Genomic DNA, 17,854 nt, shown 5'->3' with positions numbered 1-17,854 from the left:
GGACCCTGCTGTCTTTGTGATCCCCAGACTACCCAGTGACGTTTCTAATAAGATGACTCATATTGTCAGATGGGGCGGTTGAGTAGCTAAGGAAATGAAGTGGAAAGGACAAAAGGGGCTTTAGGATCAGCCCTAAGTGCTTACTTTAAATATAGTGTACATATGTTACACATGAAAATAAACGGTCTTGTTCAGTGACACCATTATTTGGTCTTTATTATGTACTGGAGAACAATAAGAAAACAAACACCCAGCATTAGCCCGCCTCAGAAGAACTGCACACAGTAATATTAATTATGGCATTCTTCAACACTCACAAAATACAGAAAGGATTCACACCCTTTCACTCTCAGCACTCTTTATTGGGTTGTAGATTTTATTTTAAATGGATAAGTTTGACATTTTCTGCCCATCAATCTACACTTATTGGCCCATAATTACAAAGTGAATATATTTCTAGGAAGGTTTGCAAATTTATTAAAAATAGATAGATGTGAAAGGCACTATATAATAGATAGATAGATAGATAGATAGATAGATAGATAGATAGATAGATAGATAGATAGATGATAAAGGCACTATATGATAGATAGATAGATAGATAGATAGATAGATAGATAGATATGAAAGGCACTATATGATAGATAGATAGATAGATAGATAGATAGATAGATAGATAGATAGATAGATAGATAGATAGATAGATATGAAAGGCACTATATATATGATAGATAGATAGATAGATAGATAGATAGATAGATAGATAGATATGAAAGGCACTATATGATAGATAGATAGATAGATAGATAGATAGATAGATAGATAGATAGATATGAAAGGCACTATATGATAGATAGATAGATAGATAGATAGATAGATATGAATGGCACTATATTATAGATAGATAGATAGATAGATAGATAGATAGATAGATAGATAGATAGATAGATAGATAGATAGATAGATAGATAGAAGGTGTAGTGATTTGTTTGAAGCATCCTTTATGTTTAAATGCTCCATGTGTGAGTTTACATAGGAAGTAAAAATGTTAGGTTTAAATACACAATAGGCGGTCAGAAAATCAAGAGTCCACCTTATGAGAAGGACTTAGGAGTCATAGTGGACTCTTAAGCTATCGACTTCCCGACTGTGTTCAGAAGCCATTAAGAAGGCTAACAGAATGTCAGGTTATATAGCGCCCTGATGTGTGGAGTACAAGTCACAGGAGGTTCTGCTCAACCTTTATAACACTCTGGTGAGGCCTCATCTGGAGTACTGGGTGCAGTTTGGGTCTCCAGGCTACAAAAAGGACATAAAAAAAAACCAAAAAGGTCCAGAGAAGAGCGACAAGGCTGATTACGGGGCTACAGGGGTTGAATTATGAGGAAAGATTAAAAGAGCTGAGCCTTTACAGTTTAAACAAAAGAAGATTAAGAGGAGACCTGATTGAAGTGTTTAAAATTATGAAGGGAATTAGTCCAGTGGATCGAGACTGGTATTTTAAAATGAGCTTATCAAGAACACGGGGACAGAGTTGGAAACTTGTTAAGAGTAAATTTCGCACAAACATTAGGAAGTTTTTCTTTACACAGAGAACAATAGACACTTGAAATAAGCTACCAAGTAGTGTGGTAGACAGTAAGACTTTAAGGACTTTCAAAACTCGACTTGATGTTTTCTTGGAAGAAATACGTGGATAGGACTGGCGAGCTTTGTTGGGCTGAATGGCCTGTTCTCGTCTAAAGTGTTCTAATGATGTTCCATTGAGCTGCTCTACTTAGCTGTGTGTCTGTTATTTTAACTGGCAGTTTTGTTCGATGAATGCTACAATGAAGTTGCATGTCCTTGTGTCCTCTCCAGCCATCTGAAATTTTTTTTTGTTTTTTCTGTCCTCCTGGCCATCGAACCTTACTCTTATTCTATGTTAATTAATGTTGTCTTATTTTAATTCTTAGCTTGTCTTTTTTTCTCTTTCTTCATCATGTAAAGTACTTTGAGCTACATTATTTGTATGAAAATGTGCAATATAAATAAATGTTGTTGTTGTTGTAACACCTCAAGACTTAATCTGCACAAAGGTTCTTGCATTTCAGTTAAAGTGACACCAATAATCCCATAATGCACTAGCTGGCTTTGTCCTCACTTCTAAGTTACAATTCCCAGCTGTCAGAATCAAAGCAGGTGTGCTTATGGTTTGGTGTAGGTGATGTTTTATTCCTTTCATGGATGACTTTCATTGGCACATGGAAAGATCTTCAGTGTCCATGCCTTTCTTTGTTCAGCGGCTCTTCTCCTTCTTCTTGGTCAAACCTTCTGGCTGCAGGATTCTCCACAAGGTTTCTACATACAATGTCCTTTGATTGCTAGCAAAATTTCACCTGCTGGGTCAACCGGTCATCAGTCTGCTTCCATCCTCAGTAAGGTGAGTGTGTGGTTTTTTCACACAGCGTATCTCTTGCTTGTGCTTATCACTCTTGATATCCTTCTGCTGTGAAACACTTTGACCTGTCATTGTTTACACATGTCTTAAACAACTATTATCATAAAAAGATCATTTCTGTATTATCTATATCTATTATGTATTTGTTATATTACATATCTATTGACCGTATTTATGTATCTGGATTGCAAATACCCTACATTGCATCAATGTTCATATTGCTAACTACATGTCAGTATTGCTGCTACTTCTTTGTCTTTGCACAATGTCTTGCCTTGTTTGTGTTTTAATTTTAAATTTTAATTTTAAATCTGTTTTTAATTTATTATTTGCACTTCATGTTGTTACACTGTGGACCCTGAGCTTCACAATTTCGTCTATCTGTATAGTTGTATATGGTTGAGATGACAATAAAGTTCTCTTTGACTTTGTGCCCTTAGCAAGGTTTGGACTTTTGTGGCCCGCTTGGTCCAAGTCTTCCAGTCCTGTCCTGGGTCGCCCCAGTCTCTTTACGGACAGGCCAGAGACTACAGGGTACGTGTTCAAGACAGCTTAAGTTACGACCAGGTTGAGTGCATCGAAGGGACAGACGTCTTGCCATAGGATTCTTGGGTGCACATAATGCCAGCCATTTTTCATTGACCATTGGAGCAACGTTTTGTCCATCAAGACTGGCAGTCGTTCAGTTATGACTTTTTGTTTGAGAAAGCTTTTTATAGTCATATGAAAAAGTTTGGGAAGCCCTCTTAATTCTTTGGATTTTTGTTTCTCATTGGCGGAGCTTTCAAAGTAGCAACTTCCTTTTAATAGATGACATGCCTTATGGAAACAGTAGGATTTCAGCAGTGACATTAAGTTTTTTGGATTAACAGAAAATATGCAATATGCATCGTAACAAAATTAGACAGGTGTATAAGTGTGGGCACCGCAACAGAGATATGACATCAATACTTAGTTGAGCCTCCTTTTGCTCCTTTGAGCTTCTAGACGCTGTCCTCCTATAGCCTGTGATGAGTGTCTGGATTCTGGATGGAGGTATTTCTGACCCCATTCTTTCATACAAAATCTCTCCAGTTCAGTTCAATTTGATGGCTGCCGAGCATTAACAACCTGCTTCAAATCATCCCATAGATTTTCAATGATATTCAAGTCAGGGTCTGTGACGGCCATTCCAGAACATTGTACTTCTCCTTCTGCATGAATGCCTTTGTAGATTTTGAACTGTGTTTTGGGTCATCGTCTTGTTGGAATATCCAACCCCTGCGTAACTTCACCTTTGTGACTGCTGCTTGAACATTATCCTAAAGAATTTGTTGATATTGGGTTGAATTCATCTGACCCTCGACTTTAACAAGGGCCCCAGTCCCTGAACTGGCCACACAACCCCACAGCATGATGGAACCTCCACCAAATGTGACAGGAGGTAGCAGGTGTTTTTCTTGAAATGCGGTGTTCTTCTTCCGCCATGCAAAGTGCTTTTTGTTCTGACCAAATAACTCCATTTTTGTCTCATCAGTCCAAAGCACATTGTTCTAAAATGAATCTGGCTTGTCTAAATGAGAATTTGCATACAATAAGCGACTCTGTTTGTGGCGTGAGTGCAGAGAGGGCTTCTTTCTCATCAGCCTGCCATACAGATGTTCTTTGTGAGGCGGCCTTCTGCTGCTATGCACCTAAAATCTGAAATAGCCTGCCAATAGGAATTCACCAGGCTAATACAGTAGAGCACTTTAAAACACTGCTGAAAACACATGACTTTAACATGGCCTTTTTATAACTTCACTTTATCTTAATCCTGATACTCTGTATCTTCAATTCATCATAATAACTATTCATGGTGGCTCTAAAATCCGTACTGACCCCAACTCTCTCTTCTGTTTCTTTTTCCGGTTTCTCTGTGGTGGCAGCCTGCGCCACCACCAACCTACTCAAAGCACCATGATGCCCCAACATTGATGGACTAAAAGCCAGAAGTCCACGTGATCATCATCATCATCATCAAATCCTTCCGTGAAAACCATAAATACAAAGAGGACTGTTTCATTTATGTTAGGTAGATTGCCCAGAGGGGACTGGGCGGTCTCATGGCCTGGAATCCTGCAGATTTTATTTTTTTCTCCGGCCGTCTGGAGTTTTTTTTTTTGTTTTTTCTGTCCCCCCTGGCCATTGGACCTTACTCTTATTCTATGTTAATTAATGCTGACTTATTTTATTTTCTTACTGTGTCTCTTATTTTTCTATTCTTCATTATGTAAAGCACTTTGAGCTACATTTTTTGTATGAAAATGTGCTATATAAATAAATGTTGTTGTTCTTTGTGCAAATTGTGCTGAATTGTAGAACGATGTACAGATACACCCTCTGCAGTGAGATGTTCTTGCAGGTCTTTGGAGGTGATCGGTGTGTTGTCTGTAACCGTTCTCACAATCCTGCTCATATGCCGCTCCTGTATTTTTCTTGGCCTGCCAGACCTGCTGGGTTTAACAGCAACTGTGCCTGTGGCCTTCCATTTCCTGATTCCATTCCTTACAGTTGAAACTGACAGTTTAGACCTCTGAGATGGTTTTGTGTAGCCTTCCCCTAAACCAGGAGACTGGACAATCTTTGTTTTCAGATCTTTGGAGAGTTGCTTTGAGGATCCCATGCTGTCTGTCACTCTTCAGAGGAGAGTCAAAGGGAAGGAAGCACAACTTGTAATTGACCACCTTAAATACCTTTTACCACTCATGATTGGACACCCCTGAAGTTCAAGGCTTAACGAGCTCATCCAACCAATTTGGTGTTGTAAGTAATCAGCATTGAGCAGTGACAGGCATTCAAATCAGCAAAATTACCAGGGAACCCACATTTTTGCACAGTAAGTTTTTCACATTTGATTTAATTTCATACAACTAAATACTGCTTCACTAAAAAACTTTGTTCGTAAAACACTGCAATACTCAGATGTTCCTAGGAAATGAAAGACACACCACTGTTATCTTTTTTGTTGAAAGGAGAGTCAATTATTATGCAGGCTGAGAGGGGTTCCCAAACTTTTTCATATGACCGTAATTAATAGCATGAGAAGACCTCTTCTGGGGTGTCACTTGGTGACTAATCATTTTATCAGATAAAGCACAAGAGGCTGCATTCCAAAGAGATGCCCAATCAGGAAGAACTTGATATTAATGGCTGTCTGGCCTTGGGACTTGTGTTCCAGCCATAGCAAAATGGACAATGCCAGTCTGGCATACACTGGTATCCTGACCAGTACTGGATCCCATCTGGTGCTTGTTGATTGTCAGGATTGTTGCCAGTTCCCCAATGAATTCAGAAGATGAGTTTTATTATAAACAAGAACTTTTATCTTTTTTGACCGCATACGCAAGTGTTTAGAATATAAAGGAGTAAATCTGCTTTATCAATTCCTAATCTAATTTCACCAACTTTAAATATAGAGAGCACTCTTATTGTCGGTTGCAGAGAACCTGACCAGTAAGTTAATGACTCATTATAAATCTACAGCTAATGTCAGACTTTGAAAGAAAAAAGCGACAAATAGTCCCATTGATTAAATAAAAACGGCTGATATAGAATGCGTAATGTTATTATACGTAACTCGCCTTTTCATATTCTAATTGAAGATTCACCGTCAAAGGCTCTTACTCCAATAAACGTTAAATAAGTGAGAAAAAAAAATGAGCACACTGCGTGAAGGAGGAAGGGACTCCTCTTTTGTAATTAACAGGTTTCTTTGAATTTTAATTAATAATCCATATTTGTTCAATAGGACTGAAAGTTGCTTAAAAAGGGAGAACATTTCTTTTGGTGCTGGAATAGAATTCCCAGAGAATACTCTCATTACGGCTCGTCCTCCGAGGGATTTGTGTCGAAATGTGCTATTAGTCTCGATTCATATCTTAAAGCTTTGAAAATTCCACGTGTTTGAACTACCACAATGTGAGTCGTGTTACATGTTATTTTTGGCAGAAGCTGCTCTCTTTTTATTCAAAAGTAGCCTCAAGATATTGACATACAAATGCAAATAAAAGTCTGTAATTTCTATGTAGAGCGCCTAAAGTAAAATAAATAAATGCTATTCAAATGTTTCCCCAATCTCGGAAATGAGCCAACTTAATTGTTCTTGGTGTGCTAACCTACTGGGGCTGCCCTTGATGCCACAATTATTTGGCCGCCCATGTCCAAGGTCGAGCCACAATATGTGATTTTCAGCTGTAGCCTTCATTTACATGATCTAAGTGACCTGGAGACATTCGGCTGCCTGCTCCTGTCAGAGCCGGTCGCGTAATGTGACAAGCCCAGTGGCTCACTCCAGCTAGGCTGTGAGTCACTCCGATAAATTCAAATAGGATTCTCTTTACTGAGAGAGGCGGCCTATCTGTACATGAGCGCTGACAACCAGTAAATGCTCTTACAAAAATACGATTCATCTTCATGTCATACATCGGCAAGGAACAAGGAACGCAGGTGTTTGGACCTCACAAGCAGAAGAGTGGCTCGTCTGTCTGATGTCTCATGGAATCATGACTTGGTTAACTTCATCATGACTAACGACAGAGCTTTCATAGAGATGCAATAACTGAAATCGAATAGCATCGAATCGCCATCATAAGCAGTCATATTACAGCATTAATATTGTTATTATTGTATTAATATGACTGTGTTACAATAATTATTATTAATTTATGTGCTGTTTGTAGATTAGGTCAGCTTAGGGTAGGTTACGTCAGGTCAGGTGTATACGTGACACGTCATTGTGTCGAAAATGACACAAAGCTATTTCCCTGTATGCCACTGGTAGGCAACGCTGCACACATAATGCAACGATGAAGACGTGACTCCTTGTATCCACAGTCAGCACGACAAAAATGACATCAGACACAGAGGCATGGCCCCACTCCCTTAATATACATCAACACACTTAACGATGAAATCGACTAACATTGCACTGGTCGAAAAACATATGCTTTCATTAAGCTGAGACACAGCTGTGTTGGGAGTGCTGAGCTGTGCTGGCCATGATGGAGATTGGATTCTGGCTGGAAAGGGACAACACAATGGAAGGATGGGGGGGGTCTGCTGCCTAAAGTTATATAATAATAATAATAATAATAATAATGATAATAGGGGTGGCACAGTGGTGCAGTGGGTAGTGCTGCTGCCTAGCAGTAAGGAGACCCGGGTTTGCTTCTCGGGTCCTCCTTGCGTGGAGTTTGCATGTTCTCCGCTTGTCTGTGTGGATTTCCTCCGGGTGCTCCGGTTTCCTCCCACAATCCAAAGACATGCAGGTTAGGTGCATTGGCGATTCTAAATTGTCCCTAGTGTGTGCTTGGTGTGTGGTTGTGTGTGTGCACCCTGTGGTGGGCTGGCGCCCTGCCTGGGGTTTGTTTCCTGCCCTGCGCCCTGTGTTGGCTGGGATTGGCTCCAGCAGATCCCTGTGACCCTGTAGTTAGGATATAGCGGGTTAGATAATGGATGGATGGATGGATAATGATAATAATACTACAAAATTTTATTTATATAGCACCTTTCCCATTCTCTATTCTCCACTCAGTGGCAGCATCCCACTAAAGAGCCACCCATAGGAATATCCACAGGGCATGCTGGGAATTGTACTCCAATGGGATAGCCCTATGGGGGGTCTTTGGTGCCACCAGGGGATCAGTACAATAGGCTTCCACCTGACCAGAAAGTGCTTCCAAGGTTCAATGTTGTGGCACCAAAAGTATTCCCGGGTCTGGCATAAAAGAAGTCGAGTTTACCTGCAAGGGCAGGTAGAATTGGAAGAAGTGTGGATGAGGCTTCAAAGCAGGTGTGGAAGAAGGAAAGAGATTTATTGTTGTGTTGTATTATTGTGGAAGAAAACTGGAAGAATGATGGAGGTAAAGAATAAAGGACTTCGCTGTGCAGTTGTGTCTGGGGGGTTTGGGGTGCTGTTATACCCTTACTGGCCACTATATATATCCTAAGAGGAAGATAAGCATCCCCTCTCCTGGCTGGGATGCCAGTCCAGCACATGTGGCATCTGCAATATATATATATATATATATAGGTCTGATCACTATCTGATATTTTGGGTGGTGACCTACCAGGTAATGCTTGTGGTTGATTGGCCAGTCAGCAGACATCTACCATTCCCTCTCAGGTACATGAAGTATATATACAGTACACACACTTGTGAGCACCATGGAGGACAGAAGGGCATCCTGGTTTGATGACGGCATGGCTTCCTACCAAGATGGAAGGTGCCAGGGGATGAATGAGTAGAGCAGAAGGCTCGGAGCAGTTCCATCCCCCAATCACTAGGTGGCAGTGGTCCGTTGGAGACGTCCCAGGTTGGACACCCACAGGGGTTCATGGCAAATGGAGTCCAGCATTGTAACCCATTGTATCAACCTGGAAGTGCTCACCAAAAGTCATGCTGGGTCACCGGAAGCTGGTAATAAAGGAGCTATCTGTCTTATCTGGTAGAGTCAGAGTCAAGAGGCATGGGGTGAAGCTCACCTGAAGGAGTATAAAGAGCTATTGTGAATTGAAGAGTGTGAGGTGGACTTTGTAAAAAGGTATTAGAAAAATGAAACAAAAAATGTTTATTTTCACCAGGAACTGTCTGGGGTTTCGGGCCAGGTGGCGCCCCCGGAGGTCACATAGTATGTATAAGTACATATATATGGGTAAAACCAGAATTAATAACATGTCATTTTCTAACCGGCTTAATTCAGACCAGGGTCGCAGGGGTTTGCTTCTGCGTATCCCAGCTAGCGTAAGGTGCAAGGCAGGAAAGGGCGCCAGTCCATCACAGGGTGAACACACAAACACACACACCAACCACACACTAGGCTCAGCTTTAGTGTTCACCTAACCTGTATGTCTTTGGACAGTGGGAGTAAACTCACGCAGACACGGGGAGAACATGCAAACTCCCCACAGGGAGGACCCCGGGATGTGGATCCTGGTTTCCTCACTGCAAGGCAGCAGCGCTACCACTGCACCTCAGTGCACCCTAAATAAATATCATAATATGTAAAATTATTTCTAAATGAAATTAACAAAAAATTTACAAAGCTAGGGTAATAACCAAAACACTCATATGTAAGTCTGTGATAAGAGGTCCATGGTGCAGGGCAGTTTTTAAATTAATAATTGTATCCCGAGAGCGTACAGGCTTTTATAGGGTGCAGCATGCTTTGCTCCAGTGGTTGTCTGAGGTGCTAAGCTGATTGCACACTCACATGCAAAGGCCAGCGGATCAGTCAGGTGCCGCCTTGGAGGTAGCAGCGTATCGCACCTGTGCCCAGTCAGGCCATGTAAAGAAGAGCCAGCACAGTAGAGAGGAGAAAACAGAAAGAAAGAAAGAAAGAAAGAAAGAAAGAAAGAAAGACATAGGGGTTAAGGACAAGAGAACAAAGGGAGGATTGGGAGATGCCAGTATGTAGAGGAGAGGTGGCAGGCAGCTGGGATGAGAGCCCCAGTACGGCTGTAGAGGTGGGTTATGGGGGGCTGAGGAGGGTCGCTCCAACTGAGCATTTCTGGGGTAGCTGGAATGGCCCAATGCTCACTCTCTAAGGCTGAAGAGTGGCAGTGAGAGCTGGTGGAGTGAGGCTTGGCAGGGACCCGAGCCTATGAAGAAGGTTGGCTGTGCCTGTCGGCTGGGCATCTCCTCTGCTGCAAGGCCCCGTGCGGAGTAAAGAGAGGAGACGCCGGTTTTAGAAGAATGCATCAGGGCTTGTGTGTTTTTAGGATTTTAACCTTGTTTTAATGGAATGGAATATTTATTATTTGAATATTGTAACCTCTATATGGACACTATATTTTTATGGATTATTTATTTATTGACAATTAATTCAGATGCACTGCACTTTTTTGAACACTGCTTGGTTTTATGATTGATGTTAATAAAAGCGCTGGCACTTCTTGCACCTGCCCGTTGCTGCATGTGTGTGTCCTCATGTGCCCGGCTCATCTCGGTCTGTGACTATCAACAGTATTGGGAAGGAAAGGTATGTGGAGCCAACCCAGACGGCCGCAAATTAATACATTTAATAACAGACAGACCGCCAGTGCAAGGATGCCAGTATGGACAGTGCTCTCACTAAGTGCGATTGCAAATAAATTTTACAAATGTCATAGATGTTGCTTAGTGTAAGATTAAGAATTCAGACCCTCAAATGTGATCAGCAGCACAGTGACTGGGCACGGCATGGCAGCATCTTTCTAGACGGTGGTAACAATTCTGAGAAAATGAATGAATTTGAAATAAAACATCACTCCATTAGTCTGCTTCACAAGGCTGGAAGTTTCTGATGCTTCTTTTATGCTTAGTATTCAGTTCCACTTTATGCTTTTAATGGATACAAATGTTTAAGTATGCACAGGTATGCCTGAGGGCATTAAACACTGAAGTATTTGAAAAATCAGAAATGTGGGAATTATGCTTTTTTGCATTGTTTTGCAGACCTCATGAATATTTTTCCTTACCTTTTGAGAAGGTTGCATTGCAAATTTAGTCTATACAATAACATTAATTTGCAAAAAAGAAAAATTTTTGTTTGTTGCCAAACTTGCTGACCTGTCAAATGAGCCGCTATTGTATGAAACAATAATAAATGGCGAGCCAATGACATGTCCTGCATACACCATACGTTCACATATCTAAAAATATTTATTATAGTAATGGAGTGGTGGGTGTAAACAAAAGCTTTCATTTCTATGTAAATAGGTCATTTCCCATTACCCATGGATAACGAAATTCCTATCAGTCATGTATAATGCACCAAAACGATGGGACAAATCAAAACACAATTCAGAATTCAAAACGACGTGGACTTGCTGTGAGGAATGCCAAAATGTGTACAATAAAATTTGAGCAGGGCTGAAGTGAACATCTATTAATGTCAAATGTAATTTGCCAGACTTTTTTTCATTTTTTAATCATATATTAGTGTTGCAATTATGTGAAAAAGTAAATACCCCCTCAATAAAGAATGCAGTAAGAATTCAGACCCCTTCACATTTAATCTAGTATTTAATCTAGTCCTTTTCTATCTATCTATCTATCTATCTATCTATCTATCTATCTATCTATCTATCTATCTATCTATCTATCTATCTATCTATCTTCTACAACTCTGTGATGGGCTGTGGTCCGCTAGACTGGTAAAATCACTTCAAGTGAGTCCACCAGAGCAATAAGCTAACTAAAAGGGAAGGCTCAGTTATGGGGTGCACTCTGGACCCCCCAGGAGATAGTAGCAAAGGAGAGAATGAAGATAGAACTGGGGGCCATTATGTAAAATGCTGCACATTTTCTCTGTGACAGGTGTAGCAGATCTAGCAGAGAGGACTTTTAGTCAAAGAATTATTCAGCAGAAGTGTGTCTACAAATAAGTCTCCTTACAGAGTCTGGGATGCTTCTTACAATAAAACATATTGAAGTTCAACCTGACAAAACAAAGGGTTGACATAAGTTGTGTGATACGGTGGGGACTGTGGGGTGTGATGTACATATGAAGGGTGTTCTTTCATGTGTGTGCTGATGCTCACTGACCAGACATTTTTCACTGCTTTTGTCACATCTTTGGGGAAACTCTTACTCTGTCAATTGAGAATGACTGGGGTGCCAGGAAAATAACATGTGGCACTGAAAGCAGGCCTGTCACATCTTTAGCAGTTTATTACCAGTGGTTAGAACTGGCAGCAGCATGCCAAGTTCATTTAATTTGATAAAAGCATTTTGAACTTGATGCGCCAAGTAAGGATGCGCTCGGAGATCAGCAGTTTGCCAACTTGCCTTGTCTACAGTAAGAGTCAGTGAAAGAGAGGGCACCCAGATAAATAGAAAATGTGCCGCTATGGCTGCCAAGGCTATTCCAGTCAGCAGACAGAAGGACCTGCATCACCCTCGAACAAAAGGATGCATTTCATCTTTCCCTAAGTGAGCCGCATGAATGAACACAACTCTTTCAGATCATATCCCTGACCCGGCGGCGCTCGCTTTCATTGTCATTGCATTGCTCATTATATCCCCCCTGCCTGCCCCCCATTTATTTCCTGCTCCAAAAACATTAGCTCTGTCAGAATGCTAGAAATAAGTAACTTTGAGTGTCTATAATATAGTGTCTTCCCTATCTATCTATCTATCTATCTATCTATCTATCTATCTATCTATCTATCTATCTATCTATCTATCTATCTATCTATCTATCTATCCATTATATAGTGTCTTCTCTATCTATCTATCTATCTATCTATCTATCTATCTATCTATCTATCTATCTATCTAGTAAAATGTGCGTATTCCAGCCTGGTCAATTTCAATGTGGAGGCTGAATGTTCTATTTGTGTCCTCATGGGTTTTCCACTGGTATTCCAGGTACAGTGATTTGAGGAAGTATTCAGACTTCTTCATTTTCTGCACACTTTACTGTGCTGTAAATTTAATTTTAATTAGATATATTTGATATTTTCGCCCATCGATCTACACTCAGTAACCCATAATGACAAAGTGGAAACGTTTTTAGAAAGTTTTGTAAATTTATTAAAAGATTTAGCATTGAGTCTTCTTGGCTAAGTCTCTTCAAGGTTTACACGCTAGGATTCAGCCATTCTTACTGCTGAATCCTCTCCTGCTCCATTAGATTGGATGGGAAGCATCTGTAAAGTGCTATCTTCAGGTCTCTCCACAGAATGTTCTAATTGTGTCTCGGTATATGAGATGGTGATGAGGAGGCTTCAGGCTGGACAACTGTACCAGGCCACACCATGGGAGAAGTTGCACTTGTGCTGCACAGTCGTGCTGGCTTGAGAGGCCTACTCAGCTGTGCGTACCCGGAGTGTAAAAGTGCCAACACCCTGGCCTTACTCCTTTACTGAAGGAGAAAAGATGTCAGCTTAAATTTCAAAGATATGGCAAGGAGCGAGCATACATGGAGCTGTAAGTAAGTTAAGGGCCCTGGAGAAATTCAGGTATGTTTACCTGAGAGAAGGAGTCACTTGCTAGCTCACACACACACCAGCTGATATGTGACAGGAAGACACAGAGGGCACTCACCTGCTTAGAAGGTGACGTCAGGTGGGCATCACATCCCGTTCAGAGATTGACTAAGACTGGCAGACAAATACTGGGATTGGCCAGGTAAATTGTGCCGTGCTTATAAAAGCAAAGAGCTGCCAGTAGAGGTCGCCTTTTGACCGTCAGGCAAAAGGAGTGGAGCTGCAAAGTGCGAAGTTTGTTCATTCCCACCTGTAGACCCCTCATTTTTTGCATGTTTGTGGAGTTTTCCAGATTGTTGGGGTGGTGTAGGATTTTTCTTGAGGCTGGATTTTCACTTTTCGATTTTCAATTTGTGTCAGACAGCCAAAGCCCTTACCCGTCTGGGATGCTTGTGGAATGAAAGGACAGAGTGTACAAAGCATTAAATCCCCCGGATCACTAGATGGCAGCCTCCACCTGGGATGCACTGGTCTCCCATCTTGTATTTATAATTGATGTTTCTTGTGTGTAGTACTTGTCTACTGTCAAATATGAGACAAAAGTGTCACAAAAAGGTTTGGGGAGCCACCCATATATTGTTTTCCTAGTTGCAAAAGTACATATGTGTATAGATTTGAGTCCAAAACAGAACTGAAATGGTGAGGCAAAGATAGTAGTTTTAAGGGAGAGTAGGGAAAGTGAGGTCAACAAGGCCAGAACTGGAAGTGAGGTTATCAGGTCTTGGACCGGAAGTGAGGTCAACAGGGCCGGAAGTGGGGTCATCGGGAGCAGGTGAAATTTCCCATAATCAGTCTGCAGTGGAAAGAGAGAAAGGATCAGTACACTCCGCCACCTCCTGGTCTGGCGTGGAATTACCCTCATTCAGACCCTTTAGCCGTGTATGTGTATGTCACTACATTAAAGTGCATTTTCCAAGTGTTCTCCCAGTTATGAAGCTTCTCCAGGTCTTTTGGAATTTTTTTGCTGACTCCATACTTCCAATTTTAGAGTTATCTATGAATTTGACAAGTTTACTGACAATACCAGAATCCATGTCACAAATACAAAGTAACGGAGGGTCCAAGGACAGACCCTTAATGGACTCTACTGATGACCTCATTCTCCTCTTCTCTGTACTCTTTGTCTCCTACCATTTCACCAAGTAGAGGTCCACTTCTGTAGGTTACCACTGATGCCTACAGCTTCTATCTTCAGAATTCTTCATCTTTGGTGAGGGATGACGGAGTCAAAGGGTTTTTGTCAGCTATTCCTATTGCTTCTGCAAAAAAATATGAAAGATTGGTTTGGCAGGAACCCATAAACTCATGCCAGCTGCTATTTAGAATATAAATTTCATTTACATAGGTTTTTTTATTTATATCTTCTTATAGTTTCCATAATTCTGCATGGCACAGAGGTAAGACCTATTGGTCTGTAGTTACCAGGATCCAATTGGTCTCCCATCTTGGAGTCTCATTTGCAACTTTCCAGTCATCCAGAAGTGACAGCTGAAATGAGCCAAATAAAGGTTTATAGATGACATCTTTCATTCCATTCAATACAATTGGTAAAATCCCACCAGGTCCAGGGGTTTTATTAGTCTTCAAAATATTGAGGACTTGAAGCACATCTGACTCTTTGATTTTAAAATCTAGGAGCTCAGAATTTAGTTTTACTTCTGCAACGGCAATACCCACATCCAGCATTCAAAACCATGCTGGAGCTGTGAGGCAACCAAGAGTGGAATTTTGGGGGTGGCAAGTGGGCGACCGCGCAAGGCCCCGCACCTAAGGGGGCCCTGCTTTTGAGGTCCGCATGTCCTGTTCGAGCACATTTGTCAAGTTATATTCTCCAGTATATGTATATTTGAGATTCTTCTAGGAGGAACCCTTTTAAAATCCCTCTTCACGGTCAAATTCAGTACATGTAAGTCTTTGACAACATTCCATAGTCCACCTTCAAGGGTCGCCAGTATAATCCCTTCCTAAAATAAGTATGGCCCATTAGTCGCTGGGTTGGCTTCTGTTTTGACTTGGGAACAACTGATGACTTCTCGCTTCTGAAGACTCATTCGTGTCCGGAGAGCCTACCATCGTTTCTTAGTCGTGTCTTTGGTTCTGTTTGCTACAGTAGGCCATGTTGGAAGAGTGTTTGGTAGTGGAATACGCAGCAACGTTTTATTACTGCTTTAGCCGTTTTGCTGTCGGCGCCACGAGTGAAAGAGATCGTGGCGCACTTTTTTAATAGATTATATTGTGTGATAAGGCATGCCAAACGACATGATAAAGGTTTGGGGCAGCCACCCATATATTGTATCCTGGCTGCTATAATTGAAATAATTGAACAGAGATATTCACAAGACTGAGTCCGAAACAGAACTGATCAAAGACAGGCCTGGTCAGGAAGTCACGTCATCTCTGGGGCCGGAACTGGAAGTGATGTCACTGGAGACCACAAGTGACATCATCTCCGGGTATGGGGGCGGAACCAGACGTGATGTCGTCAGCACCAGAAGTGACATCATCTCTAGGACAGGACACAAAAGTGACATCATCGAGGGTGTCAGAACCTGGTGGGATTTCCCAGGAACAGCCTGCAAGTAACTGAGCAAGACAGTCAGCACATTCCGCTACCCCCCGGTCGGTGGTGGCATTCCACTTACTCAGGCCCTTTAGCTGCCTCCTACTTGCACGTGTGTGACAATTGTTATATTTTTATTAAGTCCGTGTCTTATTTTGCAGAAATTTAGCTGAACACCGTAATGAGAAAATCCGGTGTATGTTAACATTTATACAGTCCACACATACCGGTAACAGCGTTTGAAGTAACCAGCCCATCATGGGGTTGGTCAGACCTAGGCCCCGCACACCCCTAAGGCCGCCTCTGGAGGCAGTAGCATTAACTATTGCGTCACCATGCCGTATCCACTGTGGAAAGCCACGAGAAGGGTACCACCATGTCTCAAGTGTTATAAAGGAGGATTTCCTTCTACATTCACATGGGGAGCCCAGTGGGGAAAGTTACAGGGATAATGATGAACTTCAAAAGGAATCAATCGCTTTCGTGTCTGAATCACGTGCCTTTTGTTGGCATACATGTCTCGTATAGCTGTTAGCCTCATATTTTTGCCTCAGTGCTGTGAAAAAAAGAATTAAACCCAGACGAAAATAACCACCAGTGAGAATATAACAACAAAACCCACATGAAATACAGAACATGTGTTTCTGTGCTCCAAACTCCTTGACACCAGTCACTGGGGACGGCCCGTGCCTTTTGCAGTGCATTCTGCAAAGCAAGAGTCAAATGCACAGGCGAGAGCCGACCTCGCCCAATGCACGCTCTCTCTCGCTCTCTGCCGCCTGATCTTTTAATGATCTCCAGCTGAGAGTCAAGCGGGACCCTCGTACCACCAGGCGAGCTCCATTAGTGTAGCTGCTTTGTCTGAGCTGCACTTTGTCTCCTTTTGTTCAAGTTAAAGGAGTTTCCGGAGCTTTCTGTAAGTTGCACCAGGGTTGGAAATCCCGATTCTCCAATCAAAAGATGGACTTGGCTGTTTAAAAAAGAAAAAGAAAATATAAGGATTTCACGTTCCATAGTTTACCATAAACCTCTTTACTTACACGTCCCTGCACTACAGTGCATGATGTGCTCTCTGGGAAAGATATTATATATAACACAAAGACTGAATGAGCTTTGTTATCCACACTAAAATATGCATTTTTTAAAATAATAAATTAATTATTTAAGCTCCATTCCTTAGTAAAATCTTAGAAGGTGCTGTTGCAGGTCATTTGAGGAATTTCAGTCTGGTTTCGGGGCCAACCATACTTGTCAGGGTGACCAACGATCAAATGTACTCCTAAAAAATCGTAAGTGGTCTCCCCACGACTTTCTCATACACTCAGATATGGGGATGGATATCTAAGGAGTAAACCGCAAGACATTGATTATATTTTTACTTTATGTTCATTAAAGAACTGTAGAATCAGGATTTCCAACCCTGGTACAACTTGGAGAAAGCTCAGGAACTCAACAACAAATCAAATCAAATCTATATATATAAAAGACAGATATCACCGACTCACTCATCGCGAAATCTCCCGAACCATAAGGACTTGGGACTTCTTCTTCTTCTTTTGGCTGCTCCCATTAGGGGTCACCACAGTGGATCATCTTCTTCCATAACTTTCTGTCCTCTGCATCTTGTTCTGTTACACCCATAACCTTCATGTCCTCTCTCACCACACCCATAGACCTTCTCTTAGGTCTTCCTCTTGTCCTCTTACCTGGCAACTCTATCCTTAGCATCCTTCTCCAAATATACCCAGCATCTCTCCTCTGCACATGTCCAAACCAACGCAATCTCGCCTCTCTGACTTTGTCTCCCAACCGTCCAACCTGAGCTGACCCTCTAATGTCCTCATTTCTAATCCTGTCCAATC

Source organism: Polypterus senegalus, chromosome 6 (assembly GCF_016835505.1).
Source record: "Polypterus senegalus isolate Bchr_013 chromosome 6, ASM1683550v1, whole genome shotgun sequence".
Taxonomy (NCBI): Eukaryota; Metazoa; Chordata; class Cladistia; order Polypteriformes; family Polypteridae; genus Polypterus; species Polypterus senegalus.
Note: the sequence above shows the minus strand (reverse complement) of the source record.